We start from the raw sequence: 20054 nt of genomic DNA, 5'->3' as shown, positions 1-20054 counted from the left end.
AGCCCTTTTCAGAAGCTGGAAGGAAATAAAAAATAAGGAAAGAGTGGTGCATTCATAGGCACTGTTCAAGGGCAGTTTAAGCTAGTATTTTGTAGGAATGACAACACAGAACACTGAATCTGTTTACTGGGTTCCCTTTCCCAAAATCCATTTCCTGTTTTTTTCAACATGCTCAGTGTTTCTCCACAACAGTCAAAAATAGCATGGATTATTTTTAAGAAGTATTTTATGTTGCTCGCTTCGGCAGCACATATACTAAAATTGGAACGATACAGAGAAGATTAGCATGGCCCATGCGCGGGGATGACACGCAAATTCGTGAAGCGTTCCATATTTTTATTACTTTTCATACTTGAAATAAACATTTTTTTTTTAAAAAAGAAGTACTTTATAAAGGTATTAAAAATATTTGGGAAGAGGGTTCCACTGTAGGCCTTGGTCTAGAAGTCATAGAATGGTAGTTGAATATTGATGAAGACGAGTAGAGTAGGCCCTGGTATTAATACCGCATTGGTTGATAAGTTACCTTTTTTCCTATTGGCAAGGAATTGTCATAGAATTTAAGACAGACTTTATTTACATAGGTCAAAAAATAAATGGTGTATTTTTTTTTAGAAAAATCAAGAAATAGAGAACATAAAGACTGAAAGAAAATATAAAATTAATTCCTCTTGCATAGCGAAGCAGGCTAATTAAGTTATCATGAAAACCAGTAAGAAGCTCTGACACTAATGACTTTCCATTAAGTGAGAAGCTGAAATAAGTGTGATAGGACTTCTCAAACACAAACTACAAGTGACTAACTGGTCAGGCATGCATTTTCCCAAAACCTGTAATGAGAGTAAGTCAAAGTTTCACTCAAAAGAGAAGGAAAACTAAAGTTAAGAGTTGATTTTTGACTGATAATAAGCAGACTTAGTATCTAAGGTATCAGTTTACAGTTGCATTTTGTGCTTCGTTCAGTCTTTCTCTAAACAACTTCTTATTTTAAGCATCCTTAAAGGTCATGAGAAATGTCTAATAAAAGTGTTTACATTTATGCTACTTACTGAGCAAGAAGTTAAGTTTTATAGGAAAAGAGCATCAGGAATGGAATTGTTGATTGTCACTGATGCTTTCAGAGCTTCATGCCTGAGGAAAATCTCTATTGTAGGGAGATTCAGATTTAAGTTGACATCTTCCAGAACTGCAGGCATAGTACTTAGGAGGAAAATGAGCAGTATCTGTGGGTTAGTCCTACATTTCCAAACATGTTAAATGACGGTAAACATCAAAATCTCCTTTCAGAAACACCATCTTTTCTCACTATTCATTGGAAGGAAAGAAATAGATAACAAGAGCTTGTTCTTTTAAATACAATCTCATTTCCAGAAAGGCAGTGTGTCTGAAATCACTGCTATAGCAAGTATTAAGCTCATCTGCCTGAAAAGAACAGGCACAGCTGCTTCCCCAGGGTGTATTGTCAGACGTTTTGATTTTCAAAGAGCCAACAGAGCTAAGATACATGTAACCCTTTTCATAACAGCTCATCTTAGTGCTCCAGCCCTCTGCACAGTCTCTCTCTCCTGCTAAGCAATTAGAATGGTCCTGAGCTTTTCAAAGCAATGATACAGATCATTTTACCTTTATGTCCTGATTGCACGAAGCTCTATGGGAAATGCTTCTAAAGAGGTTAAAATGCAGTCATCTCCAACAAAGTCATGGTGCAGCCCAAAACTCAATCTCCTGCAGTGAAGACAAAGAAAAGAAAGCAGGATAGACAATTTGAGAAAATGATAAAGTCGATTCAACAAATACTTCTGCCGTCTCCTACTTATCATAGCTAGGTCTATTTTCGGCGTTGTTATCTGTACTTTCCCTGCATCATGCCATTGAATATCTATAATGAACCAGTAAGGAAAAGATTTGCTGACTTCTAAGGAAAGGCATGCAAGATTCCTCTCTGCTCCTTTCTCAATCCTCTCTTCAGTCATTCCCTAAGTCTCAGTTGCTGTTAAGGTTAAGTTATGCCATCTCCACAAAGAAGGGTCCAAATCTGGACCCAATTTCAGGTTACCTGCTGGACCTCAGTCCTAATGCGTGAGAATCTGCACACAGCCCCCAAACTAGAACAGCTTCCTCTCTGCCCACTCTAACTCAGTACCAGGCCTTTGACAGGGTCTGAGCTGGCTCTATTCTAAGCTTTGGGATCGATGGTCTTATCTTTCTCATTCCTTTTGTATTGTCACTAGAAGGTATAGTTTTATTATTTATATGTTTTCACCATTGAATTGTTTAATTGAAATGAAATTTACATTTTCAAGTAGATATAAATGGAAGAGGCTTGACCTGCCTTGTTTGAGATCAAAAAGGAAAAAAACCCCATATTTTCCCAGCTTAAGTCCCCAGGTTCTCCTCTGGAGTCTGGACTCAGCATACCAGCTGGCTTTGTGCTAGTTTCAAGGACTTTGTAGGCAAAGGTGACTTCATTAAGAGTGGATTTGGGCTTGTAGTTCTGGTCAAATACAGTGATGCCATTTTAATTCCACCATAGCTCACACAGCCTCGACACTATTACTATTACAATTTTACCCATGAAGGAATTCAACAGCAGGGAGTATAAGTGATTTGCCTAAACTCACAGATTGCTAATATGTGGCAGAGTCAGGCTTTGAACCCAGGGTCAAGTGATTCCAAAGCCTTTACTCTTTAAGTCTTATTTATCCAGATATAATTTACATGTAGTAAAATTCACACATTCAAGTTTTGCAATGCTATGAGGGTTTTTTCTTTTTTTTTTTTTTTTCACAAAAATTGATTATTTTCCATGAGGTGAAATTCATATCACATAAAATTAACTATCTCAAAGTAAACCGTTTAGTGCCTTCACAATGCTGTGCTGTCACCTCCTCTATCTGGTCCCAAATCATTTTCAGTATCATAAAGTTTGTTAGACTCATGCAAAAAGAAAGAAATTATACAATATGCAACAACATATGGACCTTGAGGGTATCATGCTAAATGAAATAAGTCAGTCATAGAAAGACAAGTAGTCTTACACTTACATGAAGTATCTAAAGGAGTCATATTCACAGAATCGAAGCATGGAATAGTGATAACCAGGGGCTGTGCGGGGAAGGGTAAACAAGTTAAAAATGAGCAGCATAAAGCTTTAGTTAAGCACAATAACTGAATAACTGAATATTCAAACTACCGCACAATTGCACTCATCTCACACGCTAGCAAAGAAATGCTCAAAATTCTCCAAGCCAGGCTTCAACAGTATGTGAACCAAGAACTTCCATATGTTCAAGCTGGATTTAGAAAAGGCAGAGGAACCAGAGATCAAATTGCCAACATCCGTTGGATCCTAGAAAAAGCAAGAGAGTTCCAGAAAAACATCTACTTCTTTATTGACTATACCAAACCCTTTGACAGTGTGGATCACAACAAACTGTGGAAAATTCTTCAATAAATGGGAATACCAGACCACTTTACTGCCTTCTGAGAAATCTGTATGCAGGTCAAGAAGCAGCAGTTAGAACTGGACATGGAACAACAGACTGGTTCCAAATAGGGAAAGGAGTATGTCAAGGCTACACCCTGCTTATTTAACTTCTATGCAGAGTATGTCATGAGAAATGCTGGGCTGGGTGAAGCACAAGCTGGAATCAAGATTTCCAGGAGAAATATCAATAACCTCAGATATGCAGATGACACCACCCTTATGGCAGAAAGTGAAGAAGAACTAAAGAGCCTCTTGATGAAAGTGAAAGAGGAGAGTGAAAATGTTGGCTAAAGCTCAACATTCAGAAAACGAAGATCATGGCATTTGGTCCCATCAGTTCATGGAAAATAGATCGGGAAAGAATGGTAACAGTGGCTGACTTTATTTTTGGGGGCTCCAAAATCACTGCAGATGGTAACTGCAGCCATGAAATGAAAAGACACTTGCTCCTTAGAAGAAAAGCTATGACCAACCTGGACAGCACATTAAGAAGCAGAGAAATTACTTTGCCAACAAAGGTTTGTCTAGTCAAAACTATGGTTTTTCCAATAGTCATGTATGGATGTGAGAGTTGGACCATAAAGAAAGCTGAGCACCAAAGAATTGATGCTTTTGAACTGTGGTATTGGAAAAGACTCTTGAGAGTCCCTTGGACTGCAAGGAGATTCAACCAGTCAATCCTAAAGGAAATCAGTCCTGAATATTCTTTGGAGGGTTGATATTGAAGCTGAAACTCCAATACTTTGGTCACCTGATGCAAAGAACTGACTCGCTGAAAAAGACCCTGATGCTGGGGAAGATTGAAGGTGGGAGGAGAAGGGGATGACAGAGGATGAGATGGTTGGATGGCATCACCAACTCAATGGTCATGAGTTTGAGTAAGCTCCACGAATTGGTGACGGACAGGGAGGTCTGGCTTGTTGCAGTCCATGGGGTTGCAAAAAGTGAGACAAAACTGAGTGACTGAACTGAACTGAACTGCAGCACAATAAATAAGCTCTAGAGATCTACTGTACAACATTGTACCTGTAGTCAAGAATAATGTATTGTATGTAAAGCCTTGACTGTTAATGATTACCCTAAACTAAAATAGTTTTTTAAAATATTAGCAATACAGACCATGTACAAATACCAAATAAATGGGACAGTGGATAGTACTAGAGGAATTAAGAATAAGCAGCTGTTACAGTGGACAATGAGTCTTCATTAAAGACCACCTGGCCCATAATGAAGCCCAAATACTGGAATGTAAGAAAAATGAAGCAGGGCACAGAAACAAGAAAGGAAAAGGCCAGCCCAGTTTAATATAGCACACACTCAGTGTCCATTTCAGCTAGCCACATTGATGTTGGTACCCAGGGAGGGCTCCCAACAAAATAAACTAGCAGGTGGACAGAAGGTGACCAGGAGTTGGGGGTCATACCCCATGTCCATTATGAGTGTCTCCTTTCCCTCTTACCTCACTACTGACACCATCTAGGCCTGAAGTTGTTTGGAGAACTTAATGTTTATTTTCACTCTTTTTTTTCAACCCCCCAAATGAAAACACACTGCCTGTCATGTTCAAATATACCTAAGTATACTTGGCAACAGAATTTTAAAATTTGGAAAATTCTTGCATTTTATTTGATACATCAAATAACCACTCTGTTTTTAATGAATCATTCCAAAATCAAGATACTTTCTTTTTAGTTTGGGTAACAATGAGTGCTCTCTCTGAATATGTGAATTTTAAATTCTGGTGTTGTTAATCTAAATGAAGACAAACTTAAATGAAATTATAAATCTATGTATGTGTTTGAAGATACACTAATAGAAGATAATGCATTTTTTAGATTTAGATTTAAAGTTTTCTAGAACTCTGTAAATAGTATTATCTTAAGATAGACCATGAGAACACGGCTTGTTTATTTTTAGGTAAATATGTAGTATCTGAAATGGTCTCTGTAAGGCATTTGTTTGAAATTTATAAAGCTCTTCTGCTTAACAGTTATTTGTCAGGAACTCACATAGTGTGAGTTATTTTTGTATTCCAAGCTCTAAACATCATTAGGAAATAAATTCAAAGACAGAGATTTTTATCTGAGAATGGAGAATAAAATACTTAGACTGTATTTTCAGAGCTGGAGGATTTTTCCTGTGATGAATTTATTGGCCAGTGTTTTTCACTTAAAAAAGATGGTGTCTTTAAGAGCCAATTTGCTACTTCAAGGAACTTCTCTAGTGTTTTACACAAATATGCAAAATTTTTCTTGCTCAGGATATTTTATGTGTCTTGGTGGAAAAGAACCTGGTGATGATAATAATAAAGTTATACTTTATAAATGAATGGGATTTAGCTTTTGGTATTCCATTAGGTTTAAATATATATATATATATATATATATATATATATATATATATATATATATGTTTATTTGTGGTAGAGAGTTCTGACTTTGAAATACAGATGACTTGTGCTATTGTGTGACTACCCTAAAGATAGGTATGGAACACTCATTCTACTTCCTCTAAGGCTGTATTTGACATGTTTATGACACTTCATAGGGAGAGAATGAGGCTAATATATTCATTTTTAAACTGGTGAATTTGAGAATTTGAATTTCTTTTTAAGAAGAAAAATGCTTCTTTTTTCAGATAAAGTCTCCAAAGAGCCAAATTATTTATGAAATGTATCAAAAAGAATCTATTTTGAGTAAAATAGGGCTGAGATCCAGATTCGTGCCCACTCAGAGTCCCATGATGGGACTGGAACATGAGAAGCACATGAAGCTCTAAGGATTGCCTGAAAACACTTTGAAAATCCTTACTTTTGACTACCTATAAGGCTTATGTGAAGCTGTGGGATTTAAAAAATGTCTTCTTAAGGTGGAGGAAGTGAAAAGGAATAATATTTAAGGCAGGAAATGAGCACAGTATGGGTGCTCATTTGGAAAAGTGTATTTGGAAAATCTAATTGGAATTCATTGTGTTTGATGATGAACAGTTCCTAGCCTGGTCCTCCCAATACTCAAATGCCTATAGAAAAAGTAATGTGTGCAAAATGAATCTATTAAGACACTTAAGGCCTGGTGACTCGTATGGTAAAGAATCTGCCTTCAATGTAGGAGACCTGGGTTCTATCCCTGGGTTGAGAAGATCACCTGGAGGAGGGTATGACAACCCACTCCAGTATTCTTGCCTGGAGAATCCCCGTGGACAGAGGTACCTAGTAGGAAATAGTCCATGGGGTCGCAAAGAGTCGCACACAACTGAGCGAGTAAGCGCAGCACAGCACAGCAGTCCTTTGGAGACATTAAGACTAAACTACTGATTCTACTTAGAGAAGTGAAAAGCAAAGGAGAAAAGGAAAGATACAAGCATCTGAATGCAGAGTTCCAAAGAATAGCAAGGAGAGATAAGGATTCATGTCAATGTATGACAAAAACCACTACAATATTATAAAGTAATTAGCCTCCAACTAATAAAAATAAATGGAAAAAAAAAAAAGAAAGAAAGTCTTCCTCAGTGATCAATGCAAAGAAATAGAGGAAAACAATAGAATGGGAAAGACTAGAGATCTCTTCAAGAAAATTAGAGATACCAAGGGAACATTGCATGCAAAGGTGGGCACAATAAAGGACAGAAATGGTAGGGACCTAACAGAAGCAGAAGATATTAAGAAGAGGTGGCAAGAATACACAGAATGCTACGAAAAAGATCTTCACAACCCAGATAATCACAATGGTGTGATCACTCACCTAAAGCCAGACATTCTGGAATGTGAAGTCAAGTGGGCCTTAAGAAGCATCACTACAAGCAAAGCTAGTGGAGGTGATGGAATTCCAGTGGAGCTCTTTCAAATCCTAAAAGATGATGCTGTGAAAGTGCTGCAGTCAATATGTCAGCAAATTTGGAAAACTCAGCAGTGTCCACAGGACTGGAAAAGGTCAGTTTTCATTCCAATCCCTAAGAAAGGCAATGCCAAAGAATGCTCAAACTACTGCACAATTGCACTCATCTCACACGCTAGTAAAGTAATGCTCAAAATTCGCCAAGCCAGGCTTCAGCAATACATGAACCATGAACTTCCAGATGTTCAAGCTGGCTTTAGAAAATGCAGAGGAACCAGAGATCAAATTGCCAACATCCGCTAGATCATCGAAAAAGCAAGAGAGTTCCAGAAAAAAACATCTATTTCGGCTTTATTGACTATGCCAAAGCCTTTGACTGGGTGGATCACAATAAACTGGAAAACTCTTCAAGAGATGGAAATACCAGACCATCTGACCTGCCTCTAGAGAAACCTGTATGCAGGTCAGGAAGCAACAGTTAGAACTAGACAGGCAACAACAGACTGGTTCCAAATAGGAAAAGGAGTATGTCAAGGCTTTATATTGTCACCCTACTTATTTAACTTATATGCAGAGTACAAAATGAGAAATGCTGGACTGGAAGAATCACAGGCTGGAATCAAGATTGCGGGGAGAAATATCAATAAGCTCAGACATGCAGATAATACCACCCTTACGCCAGAAAGTGAAGAAGAACTAAAGAGCTTCTTGATGAAGGTGAAAGAGGAGAGTGAAAAAGTTGGCTTAAAGCTCAACATTCAGAAAACTAAGATCATGGCATCTGGTCCCATCACTTCATGGCAAATAGATGGGGAAACAGTGGAAACAGTGACTGACTTTATTTTTGGGGGCTCCAAAATCACTGCAGATGGTGATGGCAGCCATGAAATTAAAGACACTTACTTTTAGTGTCTAAGTAGCATATTAAAAAGTAGAGACACTACTTTGTCAACAAACGTACATCTAGTCAAGGTTATGGTTTTTCCAGTAATCATTTATGGATGTGAGAGTTGGACTATAAAGAAAGCTGAGCGCAGAAGAATTGATGCTTTTGAACTGTGGTGTTAGAGAATTCTCTTGAGTCCCGTGGACTGCAAGGAGATCCATCCAGTCCATCCTAAAGGAGATCAGTCCTGGGTGTTCATTGGAAGGACTGATGTTGAAGCTGCAACTCCAATACTTTGGCCACCTGATGCGAAGAGCTGACTCATTTGAAAAGACCCTGATGCTGGGAAAGGTTGAGGGCAGGAGGAGAAGGGGATGACAGAGGATGAGATAGTTGGATGGCATCACCGTCTCAATGGACATGAGTTTGGGTAAACTCCGGGAGTTGGTGATGGACAGGGAGGCCTGGCGTGCTGTGGTTCAAGGGGTCGCAAAGAGTCGGACACGACTGAGCGACTGACCTGACTGATTCTACTTTAGTTTTATATTCCTTTTGTTTCATTATGATCCTCAATCTTTCAGTCCTTGAGACAAAAAAAAACCGTCTGACGTCATCTGCTAAAAACTAATTTGGTAGATAACATGTAGAGAGTTAAGGTTCAACAATGCCACATTCCTGATTTGGAGAGGCAGTGCCGATTTAAACTAGGTGGTCCTGTGGTCAGGCCCCTTGTCGCAGTTTTTGGTTAAGAAAATATTTATCCATAAATAGTTAGAATTTTCACGTGAATAAGATATGTAGATAGAAAGTTAGATAAATATAGATAGATGGATCTATAGTAAAAATCGATAGATATACTAATCTTTGGGGAAACCAAAGGTTGCTGGTTGGAGATAGTTTACAAGTTTGGTATAGTATAAGACTCTCTAAGACCATATAAATTTTAATAATAAAAAAGGGTGAAATAAGTGAACCTAAATGTATAAGAAATTATTAGCATAAACATGTTAATTATGTAAAATTATTTTAAAAAGACTATATTAACCATATATCCCTAAAAGTATGTGGTGGTGGTAGTGGTTTAGTCGCTGAGTCGTCTCCGACTCTTGCGACCCCATGGTATCTTAATGAAAAAAAATATAGATATATATAGATACATGCATTTGTGTATGTGCTCAGTCATGTCCAACTCTCTGTGACTCTTTGGACTGTAGCCCGCCAGTCTCCTCTGTCCATGGGCAAGAATACTGTAGTAGGTTGTCATTTCCTTCTCCAGGGGATCTTCTAGACCCAGGATCAAACCCACATCTGTGTCTCCTGCTCTTCAGGCAGCTTCTTTACCCACTGAGCCATCAGGGAAGCCTATATATATAATCACAAATAAATCTTTGGCTGACCTCAATTTTTTGTTGTTGTTGTTAATAATACTTATCTTTGGATAGATCAAATAAAGAAGTAATTATGTAATATCTGGGAAACCATTTTTTGGTAATAAAGATATAAAGTCAAATAGATTAAGTATTAATCCTGTTATTTTATCTTTGAATATGAAATAACATGTTTTTACTTTTTTACTCTTTCCAGAATATATGCTTGTTTTGTACACTAAAAAGCTTAACACTAACATCAGTCCAGTAGAAATGAACATTCTTAGGGCTCAGATTATGGCCTGTAAATGTTTCTTACTAAAATGAATCAGTACTCTTTGAAGAAAAAGCTTATTCCAGTTCAGGGTGATAAATATATGAGACAAGTGAAAGTAGCAGTTCCTCAGTCATCTCCGACTCTTTGCAAACCTATGGATTCTCCTGGCCAGAATATTGGAGTGGGTGGGTAGCCTTTCCCTTCTCCAGGAGATCCTCCCAACCCAGGGGCTGAACCCATGTCTGCATTGCAGGAGGATTCTTTACCAACTGAGCCACAAGGGAAGCCCAAATATACAAGATAAACCTGAAATATTTCGTCATATCAGAAGGCAAGAAATCTATTTTAAAAACAGTCATAGTTGTCTCAAATGGACAAAAGAATCTATCTGAAGGGAACACCAACAGATCAAAGATGGAATAGTTTGAACCTGACAAAGAATATAATTGCATTAGCTGAAACAGCTCAAATATATAAAATATCCACTATAACAATAAAAACATAAACTAATGTTTTCATTTTTGAAGTTTTCTATAGTATTAACTCATTTTTTTTTCAAATGAGTAAGTGAAGGAAAAAAGAAACATTTTTATAAACAGATTGTACTTCAAGATAACTAAATAGTTGATGAGGAAAAGTTCTTTAGAGAAGAATTCCAAAGTTAAATAAAGAGAATACCATACAGTGTAGTAAATTACCATTTTCAGACTATAATAAAATAATGGATCTAGGCAGCTATTGGTTCTGAAACCAGCTGGTGAAATACTGATGAGAACTTTATAATGAATAAATGAAATTGGCACCACTCACATTAACTGGTTAGTCTTAATATTAGTAAACATGGAACAATCAGACATTTCCTTCTTCCTGATGCGATACAATAAGAAATACAGAACACCATCTATGTGGTATTCTTACCCTTGCATCAAAATTTAACCAATTCTCTAGTTTTAAAGATGAATGTTAGATATCACAACATGTTAAAAACACAACATGGATACAGTCTGCCAAATCCATAAAGTGGGACACTCTGCAGAACAGATGATTTGGTTAATTTGAGACATAGATAACATAAAAAAATGGGAAAAATAGCATATATCTTTAAAAAATGCTTAGGAGATATATAAATCTAGTACAATGCAGGATAGTATGTTTTTGCTCCCTCAATAATGCTGTTCATAAAATAATATTTTTGAGATAAATAGGAAATTTGTTCATTGAATCAACATTTAATGATATAAAGGAAATAATAGGCTGTTAGTATGCTAAAGCTCTTGTGGTTATATATTTTTAAACTCCTTATGTGATAGACATAAATGCTGAAATACTTACAAAGTGTTTGGTATTCCCTTTGGTTTAATTTATGAAACAAACATAAAACAAGTAAGCAGACAGGGGTGCTAAAAAAAAGAAACATTGGTTAAATAGCATATATCAGGTATTTTACTTTACATAGGTATCTATTCTTTTTAGTAGTTTATAGTGGCTTTTAAAAATTATTCCCACTGATAACCTTAATTCCTTAAAAATTAGATTCTAAAAATTTATTTTTTGCATACAAGCACAATGAAGAAGAAATCAATAATAATGGCAATAATAATAGAAAACTCTCCTAAATAATGCCAGAGTCAAGGAAAAATGAAACGTAAAGGAGCACATTAAATTACATTATGTGATATGTTGAATTAACAACTTTAATAGAAGAAGACAATTTTAACTCTTTAGAAAAACAATATTAATGTCACAATACTTGCAATGAATAGCTCATCCTATTTACATATTACTGATTTTAAAATTTTAATCAAAATTTGGAATGGAGGAGAAATTACAAAATTTATAGTGGAAGGCTATTTTCAATTAAGGAGGATTCAGAGGAAAAAGGTGACCTTGAAATGTGTATTTAGAAAAGTACTTTACTTTTGTCCCCTGGAATTTTATTCGGGTAGGGAAAATTTTCCTCTGCCACTGAATTAAGATTTGGCAATCCTGTCACTTTGCTCTTGACTCTCAGGTAATGTAAAAACTCACAGTGTTTTTATATGGGAGAGTCAGTAGCATTGAAAGAGAATGTGGTTACTTTTTCTGATTATCTCTTTCCCCACTTGTCATGGCAATGGTGGAAACAGGAAATTTGCATTGGACTGATACTGTTGTAAAATATCTTCATGCTGTCTAGGACTGGCAGATAAATTAAGCCTGTTTTGCTTTCATGCAAATCCCTTTGGGGCACTCTTCTGATCTCAACTCCTGTGAAATAATGTCTTCTATGCCTCAAGGAGTCATGTCTCCTTAGTCCATGACTTTTCTGCTGTTCACTCCAAAGAGTTTCTCTGTCGGTCTCCTGTTATCTCCTAATTATCAAGGGCTGAGTGGTTCCAGTCCAGCAATATGTACTAACACTAGTATGTATTGATTCTTGCATTAGTCCCCAAGATTCTTACTATTTTTTAGCTGACACTGGGTCATACAACTCTCACTCTTGTAATGGGTTCCAATTATAGAACAACTTTTTTCAAAGCAAATCCTTATCACAAAATCCACTTTCTGTCAAATCATCCTTGTCACAGGTTAATTTTGAAACCAGTTTTGACCTATTTTATGAAAAAATTTTATATTTGTCAAATGCTGGAGTTTATATTCAAAATCTAGGAATTCTAGCTGTAAAGCCAAGGTTTCTAGTAACTAATTTATATTGTTTAAATCACTATGCAATGCTAATAACAGTTTTTCCTTTTATAGTCTATGAATATGTGTCTGATATACCTAATTAGACTTCAAACATCTAGAAAGTAGATATTATACTTTTGGTCAGCATTCTTTTTTATCTCTATGGGAAAAAAATATCTTATATGGAAATGGTGTTCAGGTGTTTCCAATTAATACAACAGCCTGTCATAACATGACAGAGCCATTCTACTCAGTTCAGTCACTAAGTCATGTCTGACTCTTTGTGACCCCATGGACTGCAGCACGCCAGACTTCCCTGTCCATCACCAACTCCCAGAGCTTATTCAGATTCATGTCCATCAATTCAGCAATCCCATCCGATCATATCATCCTCTGTCATCCCCTTTTCCTCCTGCCTTCAATCTTTCCTAGCATCAGGGTCTTTTCCAATGAGTCAGTTCTTTGCATCAGTGGCCAATACTTTGGCCGCTTTGGCTATTCTACTCCCTCTTCTATAAACACTTCGAAATTCTGTATAAAATAAGATATAATTTATTTTAAATGAATACACATCCTCAGAACTTTGAATGGCAAAGTATTAGTTCCTTGAAACAAAGAAGGAAAAGAAATTTATGGAGTTGAGTGAGCTTAGATTCAAACACTCAATAAAGCATCAAAATCACATATGCCTTAGTGTCTTGAAACACCTATCAGGAAGAACACATATGACCCAGAAGTATAAGATAACCCAATCAATTAGCATAAAGTCAGAATTCATGAAGAGCTGCCTTGTACTAGAAATAGAAAATGGGTAAGTCCTATCTATCAGCTAAGAGAAAGTTTCAAGAGGCTAGAGTCATAATTGGAAAGAGAGCCACCCATAAAATGTAGATTCTCAGTGAATCAAAAAAGGACACTGTCAGGATGGCTGCTATCCATAAGTCTACAAGCAATAAATGCTGGAGAGGGTGTGGCGAAAAGGGAACCCTCCTTACACTGTGGGTGGGAATGCAAACTAGTACAGCCGCTGCGGAGAACAGTGTGGAGATTTCTTAAAAAACTGGAAATAGAACTGCCAGATGACTGAGCAATCCCACTTCTGGGCATACACACCGAGGAAACCAGATCTGAAAGAGATACACGCACCCCAATGTTCATCGCAGCACTGTTTATAATAGCCAGGACATGGAAGCAACCTAGATGCCCATCAGCAGATGAATGGAGAAGGAAGCTGTGGTACATATACACCATGGAATATTACTCAGCCATTAAAAAGAATTCATTTGAATCAGTTCTAATGAGATGGATGAAACTGGAGCCCATTATACAGAGTGAAGTAAGCCAGAAAGATAAAGGCCATTACAGCATACTAACACATATATATGGAATTTAGAAAGATGGGAATGATAACCCTACATGCAAAACAGAAAAAGAGACACAGATGTATAGAACAGACTTGTGGACTCTGTGGGAGAAGGCGAGGGTGGGATGTTTCAAGAGAACAGCGTCGAAACATGAGTATTATCTAGGGTGAAACAGATCACCAGCCCAGGTTGGATGCATGAGACAAGTGCTCAGGCCTGGTGCACTGGGAAGACCCAGAGGGATTGGGTAGAGAGGGAGGTGGGACGGGGGATTGGGATGAGGAATACATGTAAATCCATGGCTGATTCATGTCAATGTATGACAAAAACCACTACAATATTGTAAAGTAATTAGCTTCCAACTAATAAAAATAAATGGAAAAAAAGGACACTGACTTCTAAGCAGCATAACTAAAATTAAATCATATTTTAGATACATTTAGTGAAATCATACAACTTGAAATAATATTTTAAAAGTAAACAAAGACAAAAAGTAGTTAACATTCAAGGGAATTACTATCTGATGATAGCATTCTATCCCTGTTGTTGTTTAGTCACTCAGTTGTGTCTGACTCTTTATGGCCCCATGGGTGGTAGTCCGTCAGACTCCTATCTATGGGATTTCCCAGGCAAGAATACTGGAGTGGGTTACCATTCCCTGATCCAGGTGATCTTTCAACCTAAGGATTGAAACTGCATCTCCTGCATTGGCAGGCAGATTCTTTACCACTGAGCCACCTGGGAAGCCCCATTTTATCCCTGTCTAGCCTTATCTTTGAATTATGAGAGGAAATAGCTGTCATCCTAGCATTCTATACCCAGCTAAAATATCATTCAATACTTAGGGTAAAATAAAGATAATTTTGGAGGAGCCATAGATTGAGAGTTCAGTGTTATCAAACCCTTGTCAAAGGAATATTACTACTGATATACTCAAATAAGAATTAAGTTTAAGAAGCAAAGTTAAAAAAATATTAAACATTTTTGGTTCAATGATCTTGATACTATGTATGTAGATATTCATACAATATTTATTTTTCTTTTTAAAATTTATGTACATGTAGTCAAGCTGTATTTGCCAAAATGAAATTTATTTCTTTTCACTGGACATTCATTTTAAATCAGTTTGTCTCTACAAAGCAAAAAAAAAGAAAATGAAATAATGTAGTAACATATAAATAATATCAACTCCACATGTTAATATTTTTTGTTATTAAAAATGCATGGATGGCATAATGGACTCAATGGACATGAGTTTGAGCATGCTCCAGGAAATGGTTAAGGACAGGGAAGTCTGGCATGCTGCAGTCCATGGAGTTGCAAAGAGTCAGACATGACTGAGTGACTGAACAATAATGACAAAATCTACCTCAAAGGTTTTTTTCTTTTTAGCAATTAAAAGAGCTAATAAAGGTAAAGTATTTTTAAAAAAATAGAGCAAAATGTCTAAATTTTAAAACTTATTTAAATCTGAGTGGTAGCTATACAAATGTTATGTTTTCTGTGACTCATTCATTTTAAAATGAAAACATAAATGAACTACACTTCCAAAGAATAGAGTACAGGAAGGGAAAAATGATAATTCTACAGTGGAGACGCCTGACACACAACATCTTGTCAAAGTGATGAAATTTAGCATTATCAGTGATGCCTTGTGGATACCAACCTCCCCATGATGATTTGATGTGACAGAATCACATGTATAGAATTCTTTCCCCAGACCCATGTAGCCTCAATCTAATCTTAAGATACAGCATTAGAAAGACCCAAATTAAGGACATCCTATAGGGTACTCTGGCCAGCTCTCAAGACTGCCAAGATCATGACATACAAATAAAGATCAAGAAACTCAAAGACCAGAGATTGGAACAGAAAGAGGGCATTCATAGTAAAAGTAATTTAATTCAAATAATCTGAAGTTTATTTAATAATAATGTACCATCATCAGTTTCTTAGTTTTTAGAAATGTAACAAAGTAATTTAAAATGTCAACCGTAGATTGGATAAAGGGTATACAGGAACTCTTCAACTGAGTTTGTAATTATTACATAAAAGTTTGTTCAGAAAAAGATTTTAAAATCATTTAAAGTCATTTAGGTAAATGACATCTCATTATTTTAAATTGAATGGACAGTATTTTATATCTGAAGCAAATGTGATACATTAGTGGCAGGGGTGGGGAAAAGAATGATGTCCCATTTTGCTGAAGAATATGTTAGCTAGTAGCCTGCAATGTTTAAATAATTAATCCTCAGAAAACTGTAGTCACTTGGATGTTTAATAGAATAACAAATTTCATGATTTTGCTCCACATGGAATATTTTAAGCTTGGATTCAGTTAGGAAATTACTTTTTATTCTAACATGTTAGAAGTTTTTAAGCTATTCCCATTGCCACAATGTTGAGCAGATTCCAGAGAATATTCAGAAAAGTAAAAGGTCCTTGGATGCTGATCATAGAGTAGAACACCCATTACAACAGCAGACGCCTTTCTAGATTAAAGCAGGCGGCTGGCGTTTCACAGAGTATGTTGAGGAGGAGCAATCTTTTCAGCAGTATTGTAGAAAACTGTATTTAAAATCTACAAATGTGAATAAACATTGATACAGAGAGTAAGAATTCTGATAAAGGGAAATGATAACTCATCACAAACTTGCCAGGTTTATGGCTGTGTGAGGCAAAAAAAATAAAGAAAGAAAATTTGCAAAGCTTGGGTGACAGTGCAGAAGATAAGCAACAATTATATTAGTAATCCCTGCCTAAGGTTTTGCCAATTTCTTAGAAAAACAAATTAGATTCAGAGTGTGGATCTAGGGATTTCCTTGGTAGTGCAGTGGCTAGGACTTCAGCTCTCCCAATACCGGGGGCCTGGATTCCATCCTTGGTCAGGTAACTGGATTCCACAGGCTGCAACTAAAAGATGCCACATGCTGAGACTAAGAACCAGCATAGCCATATAAATAAATGAAAATAAGGATCTAAATTTTAATCTGTTTATAAATATCTGTGTTTAAATATACTATGATAATCTTTAAATTATTCTTTTTCAGTTGTCTTTTAAAAATTCTTCATTGAATAATAATGTCAGGAATGTATCTGTAGATGTTTTGGTATCAGTTTTTTCCACTGACATATCCCGGCACTTAGAAAAGAGCACAGCATAAAATAGCTATTAAGTAAATATTTGCTGAATGACTAATTGAATGATACCCTTTGGGTGCCCTTAACCACTTAAGTCTCAATAGTAGCAGGGAGTATCTGGATTAGCAGGGAAGGACTGGCCAGTTATTGTCAGTTGAGCTCCTGATCAGTTCCTTGCTGGTCCCTCATCTCTCCTGGCATCAGTGGAAGTCCTGTTCTTTCAGGGGACGATCTACCCGGGCCACTGTCTTAGTTAGCTGTAGCTGCTTTAGCAAAATACAAAAGATTGAGTGGTTGAAACAACTGACATTTCTTTTCTGTCAGTTCTGAAGGCTGGAAGATTTAATATCAGGGTGGGTTTTGGTAAGCCCTCTTATACATGAATGCCCTCTCACTGTGCGCTTTTATACCCTTTCCTTCCTGCATGCATGTGGAAAAGTACGTATCTTACTTTCCTGTTCATCTTATAAGGGCATTAACCACATCATGAGGATCCCACCCCTTTGATCTGATCTAAACCTAATTTTCTTCCAAAGCTCACATTTGCAAATATCATCACATTGGATGTTATGTCTTCAACATATGAATTTTGGTAGAATAGACATTCACAAAAAAAAAAGAAACATTCAGTCCATAACAGTCACCTTCTGTTGCCAACTTAGAGATGGAGGGTCTGGGCCACCTTTTTTGGTTAGATGGGAAGTTGTAAGAAGCACTCAATACTATATTGTTCCTCAATCATGGACCCTTAATTATTTTGCCTTCCAATTTCTGTTTTTCTGTGTTCTCCTGTGATTTCCTCTTGCATCTCCCTACCCCCAAGGTTTTTATTGTACTTAGTAAAAAGAAACGGAGAAATGAGCCTGTGCTATCTTATTCCCAGCAGATGTTGCATTTAATTTTGAAGCCCACAGAAAGTTCAGCTAAATCCCACCTCTTTACCACCTCCTTATTGTCATGAGCTTCCCTCAGATATTTGAGAACTACAAGTCCAGTGATTTTCCTGTTGTGATCCAGATTGTACCAAAACCAAATACCCTCATCTAGAAAGGCTCTGAGCTGAATATTTATGTTATAAAACCTACTTACAAGCTCCACTTTTAAGCTGTTTGATTGCTATCATAGTGGACTTGCTATATCAGAGAACAAAAAGTGGAAAATAGCTTTCAAAGGTCAATTTTGATCATTTCTCCTTCACTCATAGGCATAGAAATGGAATTGCCTTACTATGGAATTTTCCTTGTCTCTTCTTGGCATGATTGAATCTCTTAATTTTCATTCCTTTTAATTTTATTCAGTGAATTAAGTCATCATTTGTGTATGTATGGAAATGTTCTAACTGAGCTTATTATGCTTGAAAAGGAGTGACGATAACTATTTTGACTTATTACTTTCTGTTTGGTTAGGATAATCAAACATTCAGCAAGGGAGAATAAAAGCACTGTAGGTGGTATAAATGAGCATGAAAAAGAGTTTCTAAAAATCTCTTCCAAATAGAGAACGTTTCCCTATCCCTCCTCTCTTCTTCCCACTCCACCCACATCCTTTTCCTACTTTTAGACTGTTCTTAAACCAGGAAGTAAAAGTTGTGAGTGGGAAGGGGAGGAGAGAGAGTGTGTGTGTAACCAACAAGGGAATTTATTCTCTTGGTGAATCATAATGATTGTACTATAATCACACATTTTCATATACAGTCCTGAATTCCTGTGCCAGCATCTACTCCCTTTGCAACTGGGAAAGCTGGCCTTTTCTATTTCCTTCTCCAGCTTTTCAAAACAAACTAATATAATCAGAAAACTAGGGGTATAAGACTTCAGACCATCAAATTCCAGTGTTTTGCTTAGAGGTGAGAAATCGAGAGTCTAGAACATAAGAATCATTCAAGTTTACGTACTGTTAGAACTGTAACGCCATTTCTAACCCTGACATGGGTTAGAATCCATGGCTTTCAGGCCAGCACTCTTTTTATAATATCATGTTGTCTCATTTTAGTTCTAGTCATTTTGAGCTGTCATGCTTTAATACATACTATTAAGCAAGGCCTGGAATAAATGAGAGGCTATCTCACTGCTGTTTGGAACTATAAAAATGTCAGAAAAACAAACAAAAAATTGTAGTGACAATTTATAACTTGAAATGTAACTCAGTGCCTATGATTCAAGCAACTAGTACTGCCAGTATTCCTTCAAATATTTTGTCTTCATCTTATCTTTCCTTGGATTGTAAAAGAATTGAGATATTATAGGAGTTGTATATGTTTTTTTAAATTTATATTGCAATTCCTTCTGCTGCAATAGGACAGAGTATAAGCCCAGGTACTTAAGGGAAGAGAAGGGTCCAACAGTCAGACCACAGAATTAGTCCCCACTCCCTCTGTGTACCCAGGTCCAGCTGAGACCGTTCCACATTGGAGATAATAGCTATTTTAAATTAATCCTTGAAACGGATATTTGGGGCTCAAATGATAAAGAATCTGCCTGCAATGCAGGAGATCTGGGTTCTATCCCTGGGTCAGGAAGATCCCCTGGAGAAGGGATAGGCTACCCACTCCAGTATTCTTGCCTGGAGAATTCCATTAACAGAGGAGCCTGGTGGGCTATGATCCATGGGGTTGCAAAGAATTGGACATGACTGAACGACTAACACTTTCATTTTCAGTTTTATAACAAGACATGTTTTGTTCCAGGATTTGTATATTAGAACAAAGCAATTGATGACAATATTACTGAAAAAAATGAAAGTGTTAGTCGCTCAGTCGTTTCTGACTCTTCGTGACCCCATGGGCTATAGCCCTCCAGGCTCCTCTGACCATGGAATTCTCCAGGCAAGAATACTGGACTGCGTTGCCTGTTCCTTCTCCTAGGTATCTTTTGACCCAGGGATCGAACCTAAGTCTCCTACGTTGCAGGCTGACTTCTTTACTGTCTGAACCAGTATTATTCAGTTCCATTCAGTCACTCAGTTGTGTCTGACTCTATGTGATCCCATGGGCTGTAGCACACCAGGCCTCCCTGTCTAGAGTCAGACCAACT

At 36.9% G+C, this 20054-nt stretch overlaps 1 non-coding gene across 1 annotated transcript; it reads left to right on the top strand.

Annotated features, from left to right (window-relative positions):
• Positions 1-231: 231 nt before the first annotated feature.
• LOC139036596 (U6 spliceosomal RNA) lies at positions 232-338 on the top strand. The gene has a single exon (XR_011489415.1). It is a non-coding gene; the product is annotated as a U6 spliceosomal RNA (small nuclear RNA).
• Positions 339-20054: the final 19716 nt, after the last annotated feature.

Source organism: Odocoileus virginianus, chromosome 1, assembly GCF_023699985.2.
Source record: "Odocoileus virginianus isolate 20LAN1187 ecotype Illinois chromosome 1, Ovbor_1.2, whole genome shotgun sequence".
In the NCBI taxonomy this organism is placed as follows: Eukaryota; Metazoa; Chordata; class Mammalia; order Artiodactyla; family Cervidae; genus Odocoileus; species Odocoileus virginianus.
The sequence above is the reverse complement of the archived record's forward strand: the minus strand, read 5'-3'. Positions and strand labels throughout refer to the sequence as shown.